The sequence below is a fragment of the Schistocerca serialis genome, chromosome 1 (genome assembly GCF_023864345.2).
Source record: "Schistocerca serialis cubense isolate TAMUIC-IGC-003099 chromosome 1, iqSchSeri2.2, whole genome shotgun sequence".
Lineage (NCBI taxonomy): Eukaryota > Metazoa > Arthropoda > Insecta > Orthoptera > Acrididae > Schistocerca > Schistocerca serialis.
Window position 1 is genome coordinate 255,131,787 of NC_064638.1, and position 24,082 is coordinate 255,155,868.

Consider the following 24,082-nt stretch of genomic DNA (forward strand, 5'->3'; position numbering starts at 1 on the left):
TATAGTAGAAAACGTGCTGCTCTTCTTGGAACTTTTTCGATGTACTCCGTTAATCCTATCTGGTAAGGGTCCCGCACCGCGCAGCAGTACTCCAAAACAGGACGGACAAGCGTAGTGTAGGCAGTCTCTTTAGTAGATCTGTTGCATCTTCTAAAGTGTTCTGCCAATAAATCACAGTCTTCGGTTCGCCTTCTCCACAAGATTTTTTGTGTGTTCTTTCCAATTTAAGTTGTTCGTATTTGTAATTCCTAGGTACTCAACTGAGATGACGGCCTCTAGATTTGATTAATTTACCGCGTAACCAAAGTTTAACGGATTCCTTTTATCACCCATGTGGACGAACTCACACTTTTAATTATTAAGGATCAACTGCCAATTTTCGCGCTGTACAGATGTGTTTTCTAAATCGTTTTCTAATTTGTTTTGATCTTCTTATAACTTTACTAGACGATAAACGGCAGCATCTTCTACACTGCACTGCTACCTCTAGGACTTTTTTTTACTTTTTATTTCATTTTAGCAATGGCATATGTTCGAAGACATTTAGCACCTGAGCAGTAACTTCAGTGCCTATATCTGTGTCCCTCTCACAATCCCTCCTTTCTCTTAGGCCTATACCATTACAGTAATGTTAGACATGGAACTGCAGATTTACATACTACAAAAGATGGCCACAGTTCTTGTGAAGGCAGGCTTCGGCAAGCCTTCTCATCGATGCCTGTAGAGGTTCATATGTCCTGTATGTGTACCAAATGAATTGACAACAACCCACAATGCATTCGCGAAAATCATGGGCACTAGCAACCAGGCTCGTAAGTAAATAAATTCACTGAATGCGAATAACTAGGTTTCATGTGTGTTGGATACAGACGGACTACCCACTGCTGACACGCGAAAACGTGTGCCCGACCGGGACTTGAACCCGGATTTCCTGCTCATTGCGAGTGGTCACTTTGACCGTTAGGCTATCTGTGCATGCCTCCCGGAACGACCCAAACTTCCATATGTCACAGTGCCTACATCCCCATATCGTAGTCTCTTACATCTATTCGCATTCAACAAACTTTTTTCAGAAAAAATTTCGCACGGCTGTCTATCGTGAACAGTGTCTGTTCATCAAGACATGCAAGTAAACTGTTTAATTTACCCCCGCAAAATAATTTAACGGGTCAAGCTATGAAGGGGTCGGGTGGGGTGAGGGACTCGTTCGCCATGGTAGTGATGAGTCACGGCCGATACAACCGTTGTTGAGGATTCGTGGTAGGCATTCTCGGACAGCCACTTGGAAGTGTGATGAGGTACTATAATGCGTGTGCCACACCGCGTTCTTCCACTATACAGAATATCATCCAGATATGTTATTCTTTGACATTTTCAGTGGGGGAGATAAGTGATATGCTGATTTAATACATGTGTAGATAAAAATTCCACCTCAAGATCACAATTTTTCTTTAACGCTAACCGGTTCTGGCTCATTACCGAGCCATCTTCAGAGCTGTCTAAAATGTTGTTCAGTTTGTGACACTCATTACACCGCATTGTATATTTTAGAGCTAAGTCACCCTAGTTAAATAAACATCCTAAAGTGAAAATCTTAGCTGGTCATGTAAATTGACAACGTGTATTAGTAATCAGATGTTGTTATTTGTCACACGATCGATGGCAGTGATAGTTGCGCCGCCTATGGGTGGATGTGAAAAGGTACGATTTCTATCATTCATATCAGCAACCAGGACGTGATTGTGTGACAGCTGTAAGCCAACTCTGTGGTGTCACCGTCAGACACCACACTTGCTAGGTGGTAGCCTTTAAATCGGCCACGGTCCATTAGTACAGACCGAGCGCCGCCACACGGCAGGTCTAGAGAGACGTCCTAGCACTCGCCCCAGTTGTACAGCCAACTTTGCTAGCGATGCTACACTGACAAATACGCTCTCATTTGCCGAGACGATAGTTAGCATAGCCTTCAGCTACGTCATTTGCTACGACCTAGCAAGGCGCCATTATCAATAGATATTTAACTTGTGATGCCTGTACCGTCAGACCGATGTTCTCCAATTATGTATTAAAGTTAAGTATTACATCAACTACGTACTTTATTTGCTACTATAAATTCCCTTAACTGTTCCAGACCTCACGCCAGTTTGCGTGAGATAAAAGCGTGCATTTCGGCCTCCTCTAGCAACACGGTGTTGGCTCTTCTGCCAACACTTCAAACTCAGCTGACAACTTTTGATTAATGTTTAACGTTCTCAATTTACATGACCAGCTGAGATTTTCACTTTAGGATTTTTTGTTTAACTAGGGCGACTTTGCTCTAAAAGATACAACGAGGTGTAATCAGAATCACACTCTGAACAATATTTTAGGTTGATCTGAAGATGGCTCGGTAATGAGCCGAAACCGGTAGTCACTGAAGGAAAACTGTGATCTTGGCGTAGGATCTTTATCAATACATGTTTTATGTCATTCTAATATTCGATTAGCCTTTGTTTAACTGCATTTGACTTCTTAAGTAATAGAACCCAGTACGTTGTCCTCGATGTTGAGTGTTAATCGGAGGTGAGGGTATCTTCTGCAGTGCCCCTGGGAAGTGTGGTAGGTCCTCTGTTGTTTTCTATCTACATAAATTATCTTTTGGATAGGGTGGATAGCAATGTGCGGCTGTTTGCTGATGATGCTGTGGTGTACGGGAAGGTGTCGTCGTTGAGTGACTGTAGGAGGATACAAGATGACTTGGACAGGATTTGTGACTGGTGTAAAGAATGGCAGCTAACTTTAAATACAGATAAATGTAAATTAATGCAGATGAATAGGAAAAAGAATCCTGTAATGTTTGAATACTCCATTAGTAGTGTAGCGCTTGACACAGTCACGTCGATTAAATATTTGGGCGTAACGTTGCAGAACGATATAAAGTGGGACAAGCATGTAATGGCAGTTTTGAGGAAGGCGGATAGTTGTCTTCGGTTCATTGGTAGAATTTTGGGAAGATGTGATTCATCTGTAAAGGAGACGGCTTATAAAACACTAATACGACCTATTCTTGAGTACTGCTCGAGCGTTTGGGATACCTATCAGGTAGGATTGAAGGAGGACATAGAAGCAATTTAGAGGCGGGCTGCTATATTTGTTACTGATGGGTTTGATCATCAAGCGAGTGTTACGGAAATGCTTCAGGAACTCGGGTGGGAGTCTCTAGAGGAAAGGAGGCGTTCTTTTCGTGAATCGCTACTGAGGAAATTTAGAGAACCAGCATTTGAGGCTGAGTGCAGTGCAATTTTACTGCCGCCAACTTACATTTCGGGGAAAGACCACAAAGATAAGATAAGAGAGATTAGGGCTCGTACAGAGGCATAGGCAGTCATTTTTCCCTCGTTCTGTTTGGGAGTGGAACAGGGAGAGAAGATGCTAGTTGCGGTACAAGGTGTCCTCCGCCACGCACCGTATGGTGGATTGCGGAGTATGTAGGTAGATGCAGATGTAAATTTGCGCATAAGTCAAACCGGGGAAACCATGTGCTTCGGGGGCTGTGTTCATTAGCACTGATTGCTTGTTTCATTGTCTTTTACTTCCCTACCTACAACAGTCAAACGCTCCGTGTATTGTCCACGACGTGAGTCAGTAAAATATACAATTGCACTGTTTTTTACTATTTTTTAATGAACACGGGACTGTGCTAGTATGACAATTTCAGTCGTTGCATGCAGAAAGACGCTTCTAGCGTTACATCAGATTATAAAAATTTTGTTTTACCCTCAGCTACACAATAAAATACTTTACATAGCGAGCTATGTTAGGTGTGGCTACTTGAAAGTGAAGTATTTTATACGGACGGTTGCCGATCACTAATGATCGAGGAGAGGAAGCGAGATAGGGAATCTTTCCGATGCACACCCACAGAGGCACCTATACACCTACCCACCCTTCTTTTCACCCTTTCCTCCCACACACACACACACACACACACACACACACACACACACACAACAGGCCGCGTAGGAGGCTGGGGTCCCCGGCCGGCCGTCCATCTTAGCGCGTCGCCTCGTCGCCTTCCTTATCAGGGGACGGCCAGCAGCGCTCCGGGCGGCCGGACGCTCAACTACGGCGCCGCCTGCCTGCCGGACCTTAATTACAAACTCCCTCCAGCAGCAGCGGCAGCGGCGCCGCCCCCACCACCAGAGCAGAGGCAGCAGATCCGCCACCACCACAGGCAGTGACCGTCCCGCCATCCCTCCTTCGCCTCTTCCTCCACCTCCACCGCCGTCCTTCCTGTGCCCTGCGTCCTCTTACACCCCCGCCAGCACAGCAGCCATGCAAGAGATCACACGCACACTGCAGCACACACGCGGGGACACCCACACCCACACACACAGCGCCGCGCGCGCACCGAGGGCCGCCGCTGCTGGAGTTTGAGCTAGCGAAGCATGGCTCCGGAAGATTAGCATCGGAGGGAGACGGGGGCGGAGTGGCGGGGGAGGAGGAGCGGGGGCGAGGAGGGGCGGGGAGATTATTCCGCCTCCTGCTTGATATTTACGAGCGTCACTATGCCGTAGCTATTACTGTGTGTGTGTGTGAGAAAGCGAGGGAGCGGCCGACGCCGGGGGTTGTACTGCCGCCGCTGTGTTGTCCAGGCCAGCAAATAAGAGACGAACAGCAAGGCGAGCAGTTGGCCACCGCGGCGCAGGCGGAGGCGGCAGCGGCGGCGGCGGCGGCGGCGGCAACCACCGGTTGATGGCCGCCCCCACCGCACGCCGCCGCCGCCGCCACTGCCGCCGCCGGGCTTCCTTCAAGACTAACAGCTGACAGTGGACATTTTTATTACTGCGGACCCGCCGGCCGGTGGCGCGGCCCGACTGACGCAGCGGATCGAGCCCGTATTGATCCGCTGGCACGTGCTGTCTCCGTCCGCCTAACGAGCGCTAATAGAATCCAACAGGAAGGAGAAGCCCGGTCGCCACACCGACACACAGCCGTAAGAGCGCCGCTGTATGAGGAAGGCTACAGCCCACTCTTCACAAACGGAGCCATTAGGGCCCATCAAAACTATACGCAGGTACAGCGATACGTTTGACACAGGCTCCGAGAATAGTAGCAGCAACTCAAACGTATTGCCTGAGGCTTTCCCAAAGTATTTACTTGCTGCATTTATTTACCAACTTCCGCGAGACAATGCAACTCTGAGCTACTTGGTCAAAAAAATGTTCAAATGTGTGTGAAATCTTATGGTACTTAAGGTCATCAGTCCTTAAGCTTACACACTACTTAACCTAAATTATCCTAAGGGCAAACACACACACCCATGCCCGAGGGAGGACTCGAACCTCCGCCGGGACCAGCCGCACAGTCCATGACTGCAGCGCCCTACACCGCTCGGCTAATCCCGCGCGGCGTTACTTGGTCAAAGAACGAGTTTACATTTACATGTTGTAAGTAGGCTGTTTAGGTTTTTATGTTGGTAACGCCACGTAGCGCTCTATATGAAAATCACTGACTGAGCTGTGTGAACGCTGTGGTTGGTTTGCATTGTTGGAGTAATATTCGCCATTGTAGTGTTGGGCAGTTGGCTGTTAACAGCGCATAGCGTTGCGCAGTTGGAGGTGAGCCGCCAGCAGTGGTGCATGTGAGGAGAGAGATGGCGGAGTTTTGAGAGCGGATGATCTGGACGTGTGTCCACCACAGAGAGTAAATTTGTAATACTGGATATCATGAACTGATATATAATGACTTTTGAACACTATTAAGGTAAATACATTGTTTGTTCCTATCAAAATCTTTCATTTGCTGACTGTGCCTATCAGTAGTTAGTGCCTTCAGTAGTTAGAATCTTTTATTTAGCTGGCAGTAGTGGCGCTCGCTGTATTGCAGTAGTTCGAGTAATGAAGATTTTTGTGAGATAAGTGATTCATGAAAGGTATAGGTTATTGTTAGTCACGGCCATTCTTTTGTAGGCATTATTAAAAGTCAGATTGCGCTAAAAATATTGTGTGTCAGTTTAGTGATGATCAGAATAAGTAAAGAGAGAAACGTCTGAGTACGTTGAGTTTTGCTCAGCTGTTTGAAAATCAAATAACGTAAGGGGTTTACCAGCACAGTAATTCAATAATTTTTCTATGGGGACGTTTCAGTGTTCGTCTATACTCTGCAAGGTACCATTTGGCGTGTGGTGGTGATTACTTCTGATAGCACTATCTTCACGTACCCAGATAAAGCTGCGTATCACATTTAATATCTATCGCCGACCTTAGTGGCCCAGCGGTTCTAGGCGCTACAGTCTGGTGCCGCGCGACCGCTACGGTCGCAGGTTCGAATCCTGCCTCGGGTATGTCCTTAGGATAGTTGGGTTTAAGTAGTTCTAAGTTATAGGGGACTGATGACCTCAGCAGTTAAGTCCCATAGCGCTCAGAGCCATTTGAACCATTTTTGTAATATGTATCGTCATTTCGCGAGACATAAGTGTGAGGAAGTAATACGTTGTCCGAGTTTTCTTGGAAACCAGTAGGTATTATCCGGCAAAGCCAATGAACACCTAGGCAGGGTTGGAGCAGTGGCTCAAATGGCTCTGAGCACCATTGGACTTAACATCTTAGGTCAAAGTCCCCTAGAACTTAGAACTACTCAAACCTAACTAACCTAAGGACATCACACACACCCATGCCCGAGGCAGGATTCGAACCTGCGACCGTAGCAGCCCCGCGGTTCCGGACTGCAGCGCCAGAACCGCACGGCCACCGCGGCCGTTGGAGCAGTGCATTGTTTATTCCAAGGTAACAGGGATGGGAGGTATCAACTCGGTAGACCCCGGTATTGCTGGAAGTGGAGCGTTCTCACACACTACATCTATATTCCGAATTACAGCTTCTGGGTGTGGCGAAGGGTACTGTGTATACGCCTGTCACTCTCCTTCTTTCCAGTTCCAGTCGCCAGCGGTGCTCAAGACGAGTGTTAGCCCCCATTGGTTGACTGCTCTACAATGTATGCTCTCGCAATTCTATTCGAAAACGCCTCTCTCCCAGCGATTGCTACTGGAGTTTGCAGAGGATCTCCGTGAAGTTTCCGGAATTATTGGAGGGACCTACGGCGAAACACGCTGTTCTTCATTGCATTCATTATTCAACCTTATTTGGAAAGGGTCCCAGACCGATACTCAGACATCAGGTGGTCGTCTATACGCCAATTTTCTGCGTAGCTCAACAACTAAACAGTGACGTGATAGGCTTTCTGGTGGGGCTAGGAATTGAGAGAGTCTCCTTTTTTATGTAATGTACCGGAGATGCACTGTTTTAATCTAATTTAATCTCTATTATTCGACTTTTATGGAATCACATTTTATATGTACCTGACGATTGTAACGGGCCATCCTCCTCTAACATTACTTTTCCTGAACGGTAGTTGACGATACCAGTAATATTTTTCGAATTTTGGACAGGTCAATATAATCTCAGTTGCTTTTCTCAAAGCTTTCGCAAAATTTTATACACAGTATGCTATATATCAAGCTAAAATGTATGAAAGGGATTTCTTTATACAATATTTGTTTGGATATTATAATCGATTAGTAATAGTTCTGAATGTACAGATAGAATTACATTTTTAGAAATATTTGAAATTACAAATTATTGGCGCACTTAAATTTTATATTATTAATTACACAATCCTATACTGTTTACAATATTTATTTCTGGATTCATTTATGAAATAGTAATCGAAAATAATGCTGTAACGGAAACTAGTAGAAATTCATGTGTTAAGAAAAACTGTATACCCTTTGAAATATTGTTATTTCCGCAGCGTGCGAGAGTCGTAAGCATGCCTCCGATGTGATTGGACGCATTTTTTTATTTTTGTACGAACAATGTAATTTCGGCTTTCTTAATGTGAAAAATCAAAATACTTCATGATATACCAAACTGCGAGAGAATATATTTACGTAAAGACTACTGCAACAACAATCTTCAGACCTATTGAGTTCAAACTAGCCGTGAGAAACCTGATGTGACGTTTTCAGCTCTAAGTATCAGGCCCCTTGACAAAAAGAACTGGATCCGTCTCAACATGACAAGCTAAATAAACCTGAAAATTTATTGTAATCTTTGCTCCTCTAAAATCTTCATAAGACTGCTTATTAATTACTTGGACTGTACATTGTTTAATGTGGAGAATAGATGGAAGTAGGAGGGAGGGGGGAGATTACAAGATGGAACACATATCCGGATATCAGGCTGCGCTTTATTTTAAAGAAATTAAAAAAAATACAGCTGAGTCTGAAAAAAACTGTTAGTTCCGATGCTCCAATTTTTCGTAAAAATCTAATGTTATTTGTCGTGTTTAAAACGATGTCGTCCCGCTCACACGTAAATAGCTATTTATTCACGCACTATCTTAGACCAAATTCAACAGATAGAACTATTCTTCTCAGTTTCCTTGATAGCTTTTAAGTCAATTTCTGTGCGATAAAACCTGTGAATTTAATAGTTCTTTGTATTGTTCATAATATCGATATTATTGCCTCCTGATAACACAACTATCCCTATCATTAACTGGATACTTATATGCGTATTTTCCTTCTTCTTCTTTGGCATACGTATTTCAACGCCACTCCGCTAGGTATCGTGTCCCTCATGTCGTAATATGCACTTGTTCATCTACTCAGCTTTAACATTACGGATGCATATGAATAGTTTCCCAGATACTGCTACCAGCCACAAAATTTATTCCAAATAAATTATTTATTTAGTGACATGTTTCGACGTGATATCACATCATCAGGCTATATTGACACTACAAAAACATTGAAAACATACGTATTCAGACATTAAAGTTCCTCTACAAGACTGCTGTGATCATCCTGTGGAGAGAGAGAAGGATAACCTAGTATTGGTCTTCCGTCCAAATGAAAATTTTGTAAAACAATCACTCACTTTCATCATGTGATATCGAAGTCTTCTTGTGACGGGCTAAGGCTAGGTTCTTTATTTCAGTTGCGATAATACGTAGTCAAATCACCAATAACTTTAATCTTTTACCTTTACACTACATTCCAACAGACTCTGCCTCGATAGATCTAAAAAAAACTACCGTGCCACAGGATTAAAATAAGTGGTTATTTTATATAATTTTCATGTGAACGGAAGACCAATACACAAATTAAGATCGTCTCTTTCTAGGTTTTCCTTCTCTTCCTCCACGGAATGATAACAGCGGTCATGTAAAGACGCTTTAATATCTGTATACGCAAGTGTTCAATGTTTTTTTGTAATGCCAATACAGCCTGTCGAAACATGTCGCTAAATAAATAATTTAGATGCCAACAAATTTTGTGACTGGTGGGGGTATTTGAACTTCTCATCTTTTTGAAACAGTCACCGTCGATTAACAGTAGCTATGGCTTGAAATTATACATATGGTTGCATGTTGCGTCCCCTTTAGCGTCAGCTCTGCCACTGCTTTCTCCGTCTCATCGTCAGTCTATTTAATGACTTTAACAGCGACCTGTCGTGGCCGCCCGAGAAACCATTCCCCGCTCTCACTTTCCGAGCTTGCTTAGCGAAACGTAAAAAAACACGCGCAGTATGTTGAACTGGCACGGACTATGTCCAGTTACATCACAAAGCTAGTCCCTGCTGCTGCGACGTCTACAGCTCATTTTGTAGATTAATCTTCATTTTTGTTCAGCGTTATCCGTTGGCATCATGGGGTCAGCATTTTGTTCTGTATTTGGCACTGTTAGCGGTAGGGGATGACCGAATGCCCTTACTGTCTCCACCCCTTTCCTACAAGAACGAAATTAGTGTATCCTGCCTGCCTGCGTCTAGTGTTATCGATGTGACAGTGTGAAAACGTTTTCGAAATATTTGCGTTATTCTTGCATATCAAAATTTCAACTACAAATAGGCATCTTCAGTGCATTTGAGTGAGTTATAATTCAACAAACTCCCAGCAGTACATTTCACCATACTACTTCATTAGTGTGCAGGCAGAAGGGAACCATCCTTCTTTATAATAATATGCAGCCGCTATGCACAATTGTTCTGTATGGAATAAAAGTTGGTTAAGAGCCCGGTATTCACCTAGTCTGATGTGGGAAACCACCTAAAAGCCTTTTCAGTTAATCCACCGCGCCGAACCGATCCGCGGCTGTCGCGCCTCACGGATCCTGGAGGCGGCTTGCCAACTCGTACGGCTATTTGGATGGGAGCTTTCTAGATTAATGGTTGACAGAATACTGATTAGAAAATTTTTATTCAAGTAGCCCAATTAATAAAACTCGAAAAGTAGTAAGACATTATACGAATAAACAACACGTTTCAGGGAAAAGTTCTCAGCTACCATGAGGGATTCTTCTACCCAATAGAAACTTGTAACATTGACACCTTCCAACCTAGATTTGAAGATTTTGCGTTCAACAATCAGTCTTTTAAGTTCTTCTGAAAGCGTATTGAAAATGAAACCTGCTGAATAGCGCACATCTCTCTGTCTTTTTCCGTAGTTTTCCTGGGTGCCTTCAGACGTGAATTCTTCTATTTTCAATTAAAAAAAGGCCATTGCTGCTTATTTCACTATTTTAAGTCAGCAGTCTATCGACTGCTTCTGTTCTATCCTCTGTCATTTACTATCTCTTATATCTACGTAACAACTACTCCGAACGTCCACTACAGCAGTTTTTGTATGTTATAAACTTCGCCTTCCCATACAGTTTTTGCTTTATGCTGCTCATTTGTACGTTAAGTTGACTGACGCTGGAAATCGAAGCTCAAATAACCTTTGCCTTTTTCTGATGACGGTCTTCCAAAACTTCGTAGCAAGACAAGCATTACCTATATCATGTCTTAATGTTGAACAATAAACTTGAGGCCCCCACCGCATTTTTCACTCTGCATGTTATGACTTATATCAAGCACTACTGTCGGGATTCTGATAAAAGTTTCACTAATAGCTAAGTCGAGTCACGAGGAGGGTTGTTTGTGGCACTACGTATTATAAACCGGTGATCAAGCTGTAGATAATTGTGCAGCTCGCGCTAGTCATACGGAGTATTTCCGTGATGACGTTACAGACTTCCAGGGATGATGGAGAAGGGTAAACCTATCAATTTGAGGTAAGGGATCCAGGTCGGGGAAACGAAGAAGTCGAAAGCGAGCGAAAATCGTTCTGATACCTTTGACAGACCTCTTCTTCTGCGAGCCCTTTGCTTTCCATATTTTGGGAGGAGATTGTATGGACCAAAACAACAAGAACGGATGTATTTCACAATGCCAAAGATGAACAAGTGCTCATAGGTCTTAAGGTATGCATTTTGGAGCCCATGTTTACTAGACCTTTTTTATTTTGGTCCGTACTACTTCCTCCCAAAATATGGAAAGCAAAGAGCTTGCAGTATAAAAGGCTCACTGTCAAAGGTATCACATTTTCGCTTGTAAATTTCGACCCAGTTGTTTCCGGACCTGGGTCGCCCACCTCAAATTGATGCATCGTATTAGTTTTCATCATAAATCCCTTCCCTTGTCATACAATCGAAGCACTCTTCGAAGAGGCCCTGAAACAACTTAGTGAAAAACAGGGGTGCAAACTTCGATCCGTCATAGGAATCTGGACGCATTCCTTCCCTGTTTACCGAAATACTAACCTTCACATTCATAAATTACAACATTCTAAACATCTCGATAAGTTTCTGTATTAAGATGGTAGTTTTTAAATCAAGTATTTCTGTTCATGACGTGTTCTGTGGTCACTGCGTTTGTTCTTTTAGTAGTCATCAGGTTGATGTCTCGGTGACCAAATTTGCCTGATGTAAGTCTTAAGGAATCCACCTCGTTCGCTATTGGGCGCCATCACAGTGTACGCAAATCAGCGGTCCGTTATTTACACGATTTGTGCAAAGACATCTAACGCCACATACCTCCTTGAACCTACCAACAAACTGTCGGATTCATGATATATAGAGTAAGTGCTGTATTTCGTTCCAAAGGCGGAGAAACAAGCTATTAAGCAGGTGGTGGTCATATTTTGTCCCATAAGTGTAAGTCAAATGACAGATAACGCATTGTTGTGACATTACTACTAAAATGTGTTCATAAAACAGTTTTGGTCAGTTCAGCTCGTTTCATTCGAATGTTAAACTGTCTCGATGATGTGAATAATATACGATAGTCGGCATCTACCTAGTGTAACTCACCGCCACCAGGTGTTATATACAGACACGCTGAGTACCCGGCATTGCCTGTGTACGGATTTATTCTAATCTTCCATCCTTCCCTCCCGCTCTCCCGTTCATCTCCTCCTTCACCCCACTCTGTCCATCCCGTGTCTCCGTCCACCTTTTCCAACCCCACTCTTTTTCCATCTCCTCCTGCCCCTCTCACTGTCCGTCTCCTCCTCCACTCTCGCTGCCAGTCTCCTCCACTCCCATTCTCTCTCCGGGTTATCGCACTCACCCCAATAGGATCCTAGTGATTCTTGCCCCCATGGTACTTCTTGCCATATCGTAACTAATAAGTATACTGAATTTGACTGAAATTGTTTGAGAGGATTAGGACGAACTTTTTACCCGTGGGCTTGCCCACGTACGCAGATATTAAATTAATTTCACATATCCTTAAGATATTTCACATGCGTTTGTACACTTATCCCACATGTATCTCTAGCGAATTTTGCCCTGCGGTTTCATTTTTACGCAATCAGAGTTTATGAAGTCGTATCTCCTGAATATCTGTCGTACAGGGATATGATTTTTGCCGGTACATCCAGTGGTACAAGTGACTACTGTCTGCGAAATGTGTTTTGAAAAGAGTTAGTAGTAAAGAAGTTATAAATTAAAACTTTATGCAAGTTACTGTAGTTTTTCACGTATCTCCGTGTTCATATAATTTTGCTGGTACATTCAGTGGTATGTGTGAAAAATTTTAGCAAAATGTGTCGCAAATACATTTAGGAATATGTTGTTGTTGTGGTCTTCAGTCCAGAGACTGGTTTGATTCAGCTCTCCATGCTACTCTATCCTGTGCAAGCTTCTTCATCTCCCCGTACCTACTGCAACCTACATCCTTCTGAATCTGTTTAGTGTCTCCATCTCTTTGTCTCCCTCTACGATTTTTACTCTCCGTGCTGCCCTCCAATGCTAAATTGGTGATCCATTTAGGAATAAAGAAGTAGTAAGTTAAAACTCAAGCTCCATGCACCAGCTTTACTCCATGAACAGCAAAAATGAACTAAGCGATAATTTTTTACCGTTTCATCATTTTCTGTGGATTGTCAGAGAGAGAAAGCGTCGGGAAGGTTTTGAAATTATGCGCAAAGTTAGTTGCAAGTCATTAAGTGCTCTCATTCTCAAATACTGGATATATAAAGTCTGGGTACTAGCTTTTCGTTTGCTACCCTGCTTTTTCGTCCCCATCCCCACCCCTTTGACATATAGGTGGTACCTACCCCTACATGGGTTCTTTCCAACCAGTAAGTGATACGTGTACCAAGTTTGGTTGAAATCAATCTAGTGGTCTAAGAAGAGATACATACAAAAACACATACGTACTTAGCCGAGCTGTCTGAGGCGCTGCAGTCATGGACTGTGCAGCAGGTCCCAGAGGAGGTTCGAGTCCTCCCTCGGGCATGGGTGTGTGTGTATTTGTCCTTAGGATAATTTAGTCATATCTAGACGTATCAGGGGTCCCATATGACTCTTAACTGCACGCGCCCCACACCATTACAGAGCCTCTACCAGCTTGAACAGTCCCCTGCTGACATGCAGAGTCCATGGATTCACGAAGTTGTCTCCATATCCGCACACGTCCATCCGCTGGATACAAGTTAAGACGAGACTCATCCGACCAGGCAACATGTTTCCAGTCATCAGCAATCCAATGTCGGTGTTAAATGGCACAGCCGAGACGTAAAGCTTTGTGTCGTACAGTCATCAAGTGTACACGAGTGCGTCTTCCTCTCCGAAAGCTCATATCGACGATGTTTCGTTGAAATTTTCGCACGCTGACACTTGTTGCTGGCCCAGCATTGAAATCTGCAGCAATATGCTGAAGGACTGCACTTACGGCACGTCGAAGGATTCTCTTCAGTCATCGTTGGTCCCGTTCTTGCAAGGTCTTTCTCTGGCCGCAGAAATGTCACAGATTTGATGTTTCACCGGATTCCTGATATTCACGGTACACTCGTGACATGGTCGTTCGGGAAAATCCCCACTTCATCGCCACCCCGGAGATGCTGTTTCCCATCGATTGTGCGCCGACTATAACACCACGTTGAAACTCAGTTAAATCTTGATAACCTGCCATTGTAGCAGCAGTAACCGATCAAACAACTGCACCAGACACATGTTGTCTTATATAGGCGTGGCCGACCGCAGCGCCGTCTTCTGTCCGTTTACATATCTCTGTATTTGAATACGCATGCCTATACCCGTTTCTTTGGCGCTTCAGTGTATATTTGGATATGTAAATTAAAATGGAAATGACAGAAAAATTATACGAATACTGTTTCTTGATGTAACACGTATTAATTTTTTCTGTATCCTCAGTCGAAAGCATTTCCTCGAAATTAAATGATACCGTTCCCACTACCGTCTTACGCCGCCGTACGTGGAACAATCAGGACATTGAAGGACACCTGTACTTGTATGGGTATATTTAGCACTTCAAACCGACTCATGAAATACTTCATTGCTGCTGTAGACCAAAATTTTAATCTGTATAAAATTGGATAGCTCACTGATAGGACTGCCATAAATTAAGAGCAGTGTATCTAAAGATATAGCTAACATGTACGGCAAGGTAGAGTGACTGAGAATCATAAAGAGGAGAAATATCATTGCATTCAGAAGTCTTATCGAAACCTTTAGTGAACCACATTGTTTGTCCTGTTTGTTGATAGTATTTTCAATGAGCACGAAAATGAAATCACAGTTGATCTATCACAGAATTTAATTTACTTTCGCAATGTTGTAGGCCACGAGGGGTACAAACTGTTAGTTTCAAACTTGTTGAGCAGTCGCTGCTTTATGTATAGTCAAATGACCACAATGGACAAATTTGTTGCTCCTGCTGTGTCTATACGTTCCCTATAAAGGTAACGAGACTTGTAGTGTGCAGTGAATGCGTGTGTGGTTGCCAGACAGGCGTGAATATTTACTGAGGCGACCCGGCCAAGTGCATGGCGTTTATTTACGCTGAGGGGCCCACGAGAGACGCTGCGCAGATTTACAGCGCAGTTCGCGACCTCCGCGGGAAGACGATGCCCAAACTTGGCCGCAGTGACTGCTGCCTACAGTAGGGGGTCGCGAACGTCCGGCGGCCAGCGGCCAGCGGCCAACCGTCGCCCGGGAAGGTCTGTGGTCAGGTACCGAGCAGGCAGCCTTCACTCCAGTATGGCAATGGTTCCTCCGCTGCAATCTGTAAAGGCACCGTTGCAATATGGCGTCATATAAAGCGGTGAACGATGTGGATATCTGTTTCATCTCTTTTTTATATTCATTATGCCAATAAAGGACGGGCTGGTAGCGGTCACTTTGCTGCTCTTTAGCCTATGATTAAAACATTTAACAACTGCACTGATAGGGACAAAACTGACACTATTAAAACAGAAAGCTCCTGGCACTATTAAAACATTGTGCTCCAGCTACTGATCTCTCTCTTCCTTCTTTCTGTTGCGTCCACAACTATAACTGTTATAAACAGGAAAGTTGATTTTTAACTTGTTCCTGTAGTACATTTTCTCTCTACTACGTTGGTATATTGTTTGAACTCCCCCCAGATGGAAACTAGAAGCAGAAAAAATGGTTCAAATGGCTCTGAGCACTATGGGATTTAACTTCTGAGGTCATCAGTCCCCTAGAACTTAAAACTACTTAAACCTAACTAACCTAAGGACATCACACACATCCATGCCCGAGGCGGGATTCGAACCTGCGACCGTAGCGTTCGCGCGGTTCCAGACTGTAGCGCCTAGAACCGCTCGGCCACTTAGGAGCAGAATTGCAACAAATGTCTTAGAATATACTGCCTGACAAAAAAGCCCCCAGAAGGAGAGGAGCAAAAGGAATCATGTTTCTTAGTTTGTGAGGGTATGCAGTGTTATTTCACTGATTCCAAAATCGAGTCAAATTTACGTGGATCTTTGAATTATGAGGTCACTTATCGATATGACGTTGCACCTCTCTGGTCTTGATGCATGCCCTGATTCTGTTGTGAAGGGCCGGCCGTTGTGGCCGAGCGATTCTAGGCCCTTCAGACTGCAACCGAGCGACCGCTCCGGTCGCAGGTTCGAATCCTGTCTCGGGCATGGATGTGTGTGATGTCCTTTGGTTAGTTGGGTTTAAGTAGTTCTAAGTTCTAGGGGACTGATGACCTGAGATGTTAAGTCCCATAGTGCTGAGAGCCATTTGAACCATTTTTGCTGTTGTGAAGCGTGTCATAAGGCCATTGCATCCTCTCCTGAAGCAGGCTGCTCCACAACTGTTGTCACTGGTTCTAGATATCCTGCATACCGGCACTCAGATAAAGTTGACGTCGTAGGTGGACTCACACATGTTCTATCTAGGACAGGTGTAGGGATCTTGCGAGCTGGGAATGTCTCCACAACAAGAAGACAATTTGTTGCGACATGCGACATGTGTGGACGAGCATTGTGCTGTTGAAAAATGGTGCCGTGGTACCGTCACAAGGGAGAAAAAACGTCAGGATGCAGGATGTCAACAATGTGCCCTCGTGCCATCACAGTTCACTCAATGACTACCGCCTGAAGTCATACTCGATGGCTCCATAGCAGCAATGATACCGCTGTAACTTCCCAAAACATTGTATGAATGGAATCTCTCCCCAGGTCTCCGCCATGATTGCCAAGGAGATGATCCCGTGTAATATAGAACTGTGATCCGCTGATGAACAAAATACGACGCCCTTCAGCAGTACTCCATGCTTCCTGGTCATGAAACTATTTCAAATGTAGCGGTTTGTACTGTGGTGTTAACGGTAACCTACTCAGGGTACGGTATTTTCCTAGTCTGGTTGCTTCTAGTCTCCCATCAATGGTACAGGATGAAACTGAATATAGCAGGGACCTTATTATTTGTTCTTGTTTGGCAGGCACAGATGTGCCCTCTGCCAGGCACTTAAATGTGATTTGCAGAGTATCCGTGTAGATAGATGTAGATGGACCGGTTGCTTGGTGCAAAATATTGTGATCCTCCCTTGTGGAGGTCATATGTCGTCGACTGGGACCTTGATGACGAGTCTGCCTGCCCTCATGTTCCCATGTTCCACATCACTGAGCTACTGCTGCCTCTGAAACCTCCTGAAATCTGGATGTAGTAGGATTCGACCAGCCGCACTAATGGAATCTCACAATAAAGCCACTTTAAGTGGACATTGTATGTCCCATGCCACCAATGTTAAATTATCGAATTTTGTGACCAATTATCTTGGTAAGCTATTAAGACACCTACTTACAATTTTCCATAATTATTGAATGCACATTTCTCGATACACTGAACTAGAATTATCACTAAAATTGTGTTTTGGTGCATGTTATCTTTTTTTTTTCAAACCCTCAACTTTTGACAGAATTTTGTAAATAAATGAACATAAAAACACAAAACAATTCAAGATCTTTTAATTATTCTAGTTCCATATGTGTTGCATCTGACACTTGGCATGCTGTGAAAATTTCATGTGTCTACCATCAGTACTTTTTTAGGAAACGGGACATTTATGACAAAAAATGCAGTTCAGAGATATTGAGGTTTAAAACATTTTTTATTACAAATTGTTATATAGACTCACATCTCTGCGTTTCTTATGCACTAGAATTGCCCTGGCCCATAGTCTGTGTCTTCTTCAGTGTCACAACAGCCCAGTGCTTGCCTCCTCCTTTTCTTTCTCGCTTCTTTTGTTATTTGCTGAGCAGCTAACTCTGCTTCACGTACACGAAGCTCATCCAGTTCATCCAGTCCTTTAGCTGTGTTCTGTCCAAATCTTACCCCTAACTTCTCCACAACCTTGTGTCTTTCATAGTTCCCACCATTAAAAGTTATTACACCATTAGACACTGATAACTTTAGAGTCATAAGGCCAACAAATACATTTTTAGGCACACGGCACCACACAACGTTACTGAAGGACTCAATCACCTTCTGGGTCTTCCCATGTAAACACTTCCTTAGTAGCTCAGGATTTGACAAAGGAAGAGAATGTTTATGTGTAAATTCATGCAGCGTGCCAGAAAATTCAGCTTACTTATATTTAAAACAAGTATTTGGTGGAGGTGGACACAAAGCATGACTTGGTTTTTCATCGGTTGATATTCGATGAAAGAAAGTGCTCCACACAGCTCTTTTAATCTTCTCTAAATTGTCACAGTTATCTCCAATGGCCTTCCCATATTATTCCTGTAATTCATCAATTACTTTGTCCATTAATCTTCAAGCACATTTTACTGTCTTGCCATCAGACAGTGTTGTTACCCAGCTTGGTTTTTAGGTTTATTTGTAATGCCAACTTCTGAGACGTAGCAGTAGGCGCAAAACAAAGCAATTCACAGCCTTCTAGACTGCGTAGTTGCCAAGATATGACTGCTCAACTGTGGCAGTATTGCGCAGCCGTGAAATTTGACAGTCACACGTCAACATTCAAAATATTATTTGAAGGTCTCACAATTATCTGATTTTAATGTATTATATACCAAAAATGTTTAGGAAAGTCAAAAGTACATTACGGAGTAGACAACAGAAAATGTCGAATTTCAACGAATTTCACATGCAATGTCCCCTTAAAACTCTGAAAGGTGCTGATAATGCTGTGAAGGACAAGTTCAATTGCCGTTACAGTCATGGTGATGGTATGGGCTGGTCGAAGTCAGGATGTCGGCGAATCACCATTTAACGACGTGGGTGAGTGCTTTTGTCAGTGGGTGCATGCTAGATGCCCGATGAGGCGCCAGTGCAACATTGTTGACAAACCAGACGTTTATTATACAGAACACATCAGTCTGTGTGACGTCACTCCAGATAGCCAATCCTCACAGGGCAATGGTAGTGCATGCATGTTGATGTAGGCAGCAACCAACACATCGCTCGGAGCTGAAGGCAGGCTGTAAGGCCGCCGATCCTACAAAGCTGACGCGCTGCGTCACAGACATAGCCCAATGGGAGCTAGGAGCCTCGGGAATAGCAACAAGGGCGGGCAGGCCGACGACGTAGACTAGGTGCAAAAGAAGCAGTCACCAGCAACAGAGACTACCCACACGAACAGTTTAGGCAGCAAGTAGTTTGCCTGCTGTAGTGGGAGCTGACAGATAGCTACACTCATGCAGTCACGATCTAGATGCCTAACTTCCCCCCCCCCCTCCCACCCCGATTATAGAGCACCAGTTCCCCAGTACTGGACACTGGGGCACACCGCCACGGCTAGCAACGTCTACGTCCACAAGAGAAAACGTGTAGATCAATGGAACTCGTAGATTAGCAGACACGGAAACTACGGACCATCATAGGTCCCATCTCATAGCAGAATTCCGGCAGACTGTGATGCCTTTAGATGAAAATAAGGAATATAAATACGAGCCTGGCCCGTGCTTGTTGCAATTTAGCGCTGGTCTCTTCTACTAAAGCTATAACAGAACCTCGGCCTGAACATGAGGTACCTGGGCTGTCCATGGCATGGGAGCCCCATCATTCTGCTGTGTCGGTATTCCTGCACCTTTGGGTTCTTGATTTGGCGACAATGTGAAGGAACAGCCTCAGTGACAGAACTGTCTCTGTGACAGAGCAGCAGTTCCCACAGAATCAGGACGCCGTAGGGCGTAACTTGCATAAGTAGCTGGATCAAGGTATCTGGATTCTTGCTGCACCCGTGAGCAATGTCTTAATTTTCCTCAGCCACGCCAAGGTCACTACTTGTGGATCAGGACGCTTTTTTCTTCCTTTGAAAATCCGCCACGAATTTTACTTATCGTTCCTTTGGAAAATCCTCCTGACGGAAAAGAATAGCAACCCCAAAAAAGAATTCATATAGAGTAATGAAATTTCGGAAATATATTTGTCTAGGTGGCATATTTTACTGATTAACATTCAAAGATCACAGATTAGTGAAAGCGCGAGATAACCAATTGCAGATGTGATATGCTGGTACATTAATAACCGATGTAACCGCTAGAGTGTTGAATGAAAGCATGAAAACGTGCAAGCATTGTGTTGTACAGGTGACAAACGTTAATTTGTGGGATGGAGTTCTATGTCTGCTGCATTTGGTGGGACAATGCGGGGACGGTTAGTGCTGTTTGTGGATAACACTGTCCGATGATGTCCCGTATGTGCTTGACTTGAGACAGATCTGCTAATCGGGTAGGTCAATGCGACCTGTGGATACTCTGTGGTTTCGACAGTGGTATGTCGGCGAGCGTTATTCTGTTGGAAAATACACAATGGAATGCTGTTCATGAATAGAAGCACAACAGTTCGGATCATTAAACTGACATACAAATTTACAATTAGGTGGCGTGGGATCGCCATCTGAGTGCTCCAGCTGTCATACGAAATCGCACGCCAGGCCGTAGCTCCAGATATAGGTCCAGTGTGTCTAGCATGCAGATTGGCTGGTTGCAGGCCCACAATTAGTCTTCTTTTAACCACCACACAGCCATAAATGGCACAGAGGCAGAACCAGCTTTCATCAGTAAACGAAACAGACCTCCACCCTATCCTGTAATGAGCTCATATTTGAGAACACCGAAGTCGCTAATGACTGTGGCTTGCGATCAGTGGGATGCACGTTACAAGGCGTCTGGCAAGGAGCTGTCCTTGAAGTAACTGATTTTTAACAGTTCGTTGTGTCACTGTGGAGTCAACTGCCTGCTCGCATTGCAGCTGCGGAGGCCGTACGGTGGGCCAGTGCCTTACGGCGAACACGATGGTCTTCTCCCTCGGCAGTCCCCGTGCTGTGCGGAGCCCGGTCTTCTTTCGACCATACGTTCTCGTGAACACCGCTGCCAGCAATCGCGAACAGTGGCTTCATATCTGCCAACGCTTCCTGCAATAATGCAGAAGACTCATCCAGCTTCTCGTAGCCCTATTACACTACCTCATTCAAACTCACTGAGTGTTGACAATGGCGTCTTTGTCGCATAAAGGCTTTATCGACTAACATCAACTCAACACGTCCAGTCTCAAAGGTAACTAACGCTCACTACCATTACAGTGTATGTTTTTTTTAAAGCAAACCTGATTTGCATCCTTATAGTGGGACTACTATTGCCACTCTTATGCAACAGGCGTGAAATTTGAATAAATATTATCTTTGAGGTGTAGAAACACTTCTGCCAGATTTCTTTTCACGTCGCACAACTCCTCCTTGGTGTAGAGATTTTTTTCCGTCAGTGTATATTTACGCAGTGACAGCCATTCAGTATGCTTAGTTTTCCTTAGCTTAAATCACAAGTTTCATTGAATATGTTGTTAATTCTAAATGTCATTTCTCAGGTGCGGTACATTGGACCATGTATTCCTACTGTCATCACATGTGATGCGCCGGCAGTTCATTGGGGGATGCATGGGTTTCCATTTGAGGTTAAGTGTAGCTTACAGCGATACGATGTGAACCAATAAAGCACTAGAAACCGCTGCACTTATAGCCATTTCATAATTTTTTATTTGTCTTGATCGAAATATTTTTGGAGCAGAATTACCGTTTTAGTCTATGCAGTAGTAGAAATAAAGGAAAATGCATTACTAGCTACTACATTAAGAGATTAGAACAAAGGACAGAAATTATAACGGAAACACGATATACCTTCTATTCTGTTGCACTGCTACAAATTAGACAACGTAAAAATAACATGAATCCAGACTCCCATACATGTTTGAAATGATTAAATATAGGATACTAGCACACGTTTCGGAACATAATGAAGGTGTAACTTAGAGTCACTAAATATTTTGTGATCAGTATAATCGGAACAAAATTAATGCGCGCTCTATAGAGCTGCAATAATTTTATAAGCTTGTTGTTGATGTGAACACACTGATTTACTTTGTATATAGCTTAATGTTGTTCGTGCATTTGTGTTACGATGTAAGAGAGTGCTGCTACCTGGTGGTACATTGTAGTTTTAAGTAGTTCTTTTGACTACTTTCCGGCAGTACGGAGCAGGTTATCAACATACACAGATCTGACAGCAGTGGATGTGCTCTGTCTTCTTTGTTTGAGATTTCTGTACCTTGGTGATATAGTTATGGCTTTTACTTTACTGTACTTGCTACGGTCTGGGAGCGTCTGTTCTGTGAGGTAAACATTACTTTATTCTATGACGTGTAGGTCACCATAAATTATTTTAGCGCTTTCTTTTACGTAGTATTTCTAATTTCACAATTTACCTCCACATTTTCAATGGCCATATAGCAATGTGCCAACGGCCTTGCTGCAGTGATAACACCAGTTCCCGTCAGATCACCGAATTTAAGCGCTGTCGTGCTGGGCTAGCAGCTGGATGGGTGATTACCCGGTCTACCGAGCGCTGTTGGCAAGCGGGCTGCACTCAGCCCTTGTGAGGCAAACTGAGGAGCTACTTGACTGATAAGTAGCGGCTCCGGTCTCGTAAACTGACATACGGCCGGGAGAGCGGTGTGCTGACCACATGCCCCCCCCCCCCCCCCATATCAGCATCCAGTGACGCCTGTGGGCTGAGGGTGACACGGTGGCCGGTCGGTAACCACATGCCCCCCCCCCATATCAGAATCCAGTGACGCCTGTGGGCTGAGGGTGACACGGTGGCCGGTCGGTAGCTTTGGTCCTTCCAAGGCCTGCTCGGACGGATTTAAAATAGCAATGTGCCACATGAAGGGGTTTTTTAATTCACGTATCCGATGGTATGTAAAACTAAGTTAACAATTTTTCGAAATTACATATGATAATTATAAACCTTGTTACGTATTTGTAACTCTTACAGATGGCAACACAACTCTGTTGAAATTAGTAACTGCGATCTGGGCCATGAACGATCTTTTTTACACTGATGTAGAGATCACTCTCCTTCTGAAAACGTCAGCTAATTACAAAAATGGCAATCGGAAGAAAAAGGGATGTAAAGCAACAAGTAATGAGTAATTATCAAGATCTTTTCAATAAAATAAATTAAGAGATAGTGTAATTTATAGTGCAAAGGTAGTGAAGTGCAGCGGTCGTCACCAGCTGACGCGGGCGACTCATATATCCAAGGTAGTTTCGCTTGGCTGTAGTTCTTATTGTGCTAAAAGATGGCGTACGTTCCTGCAGGAAGCAGAGAGTACAGCCCCGTGTATCACGTGTTTACGATGATCTATAAATGAAGATGGCACTGCTGACCTCTCCAAACCTTCGACGGTACACGACTACTCTTCACACTAGAAACTGAGCTGTGAGGAAACTAGTTCTTCAAATATTTCGTAATAAGACTTTGGATGAAAACACTTTGCTCGTTAAGAACACGATCAGGATGCTGTCTCTTACTGCCAAAATGCTTACGTACCTGCTTTTGGGAATGGGGTGCAAAAAGTCTTTTATTATCTACCATGTCCTTTATTCTGTGTATTGAATGTTCTAAATGGTTACGAATTGCAGTTTTATTAAGGGAATATGTGTGTTTTTTAAATTTTGTTCCAAATTATCTCCCGTCGGCCCAATATAAATGAAGTGCGATCATCACATGTAATTCTACAAACCCCTGAATTTGAAAATTTACTTTGATTCTGGCCAATTTTATGGCGAAGACGAATTTGCAGTGTGTCATTAGTTTGAAAGCCTAATTTTACATAGGATTTGCTAAAATAATTTTCAGTTTTTGTGACATTTTTCCCTTATATTTCATCGCGACATATTTTGTTTTATTGCTGTCTTCGTTCTGACGTTTGTTTCCACGGTTTCTTTTCGCTTTTTGGTCTTCTAATAAATGTTCATTTATTCTTTACTTTTGGATACATTAGCACAGGCTATTTGTTTAAGGATGTTGAGTTACTTATATATTTCCTCTTGTGTCAAAGGACGTCGTTTCATACGACGGGTCCTCGAATTATAGACTGCTTTTTGTATCATTGAGAATGGCACAATTTGGC